Raw genomic sequence first — 325 nt, forward strand, 5'->3', positions numbered from 1 at the left:
GCGTGCAGAGCACAATGGATTAGCAGTCCATCGCCTTAACCTCTCGGGCACCTCGTCACCGGTTTATAAAAGGTGACATGTGATCTTGTCAAGACCTCATGTTTCTCTCACTTAATTAAATTGTGCAGAGCAGCAAGTATTTCTCCCCCGTGTTTGTGAAATGATATGCAGCAGGGTATGATTTCCAGAGTATGGTATGACGTGTGGGTCACTCCTACTGCGACACACTGCTCTCATGAGCCGAACACAAATGAAGAAATTACTCAATGACAAGATACGGTGGGTTATGGAGAATGGGTCTGGGTGACATGCTCTGAGGGTCGGT

The sequence above is a fragment of the Rhincodon typus genome, unplaced genomic scaffold, assembly GCF_021869965.1.
Source record: "Rhincodon typus isolate 14 unplaced genomic scaffold, sRhiTyp1.1 hic_rhity00000092, whole genome shotgun sequence".
Taxonomy (NCBI): domain Eukaryota; kingdom Metazoa; phylum Chordata; class Chondrichthyes; order Orectolobiformes; family Rhincodontidae; genus Rhincodon; species Rhincodon typus.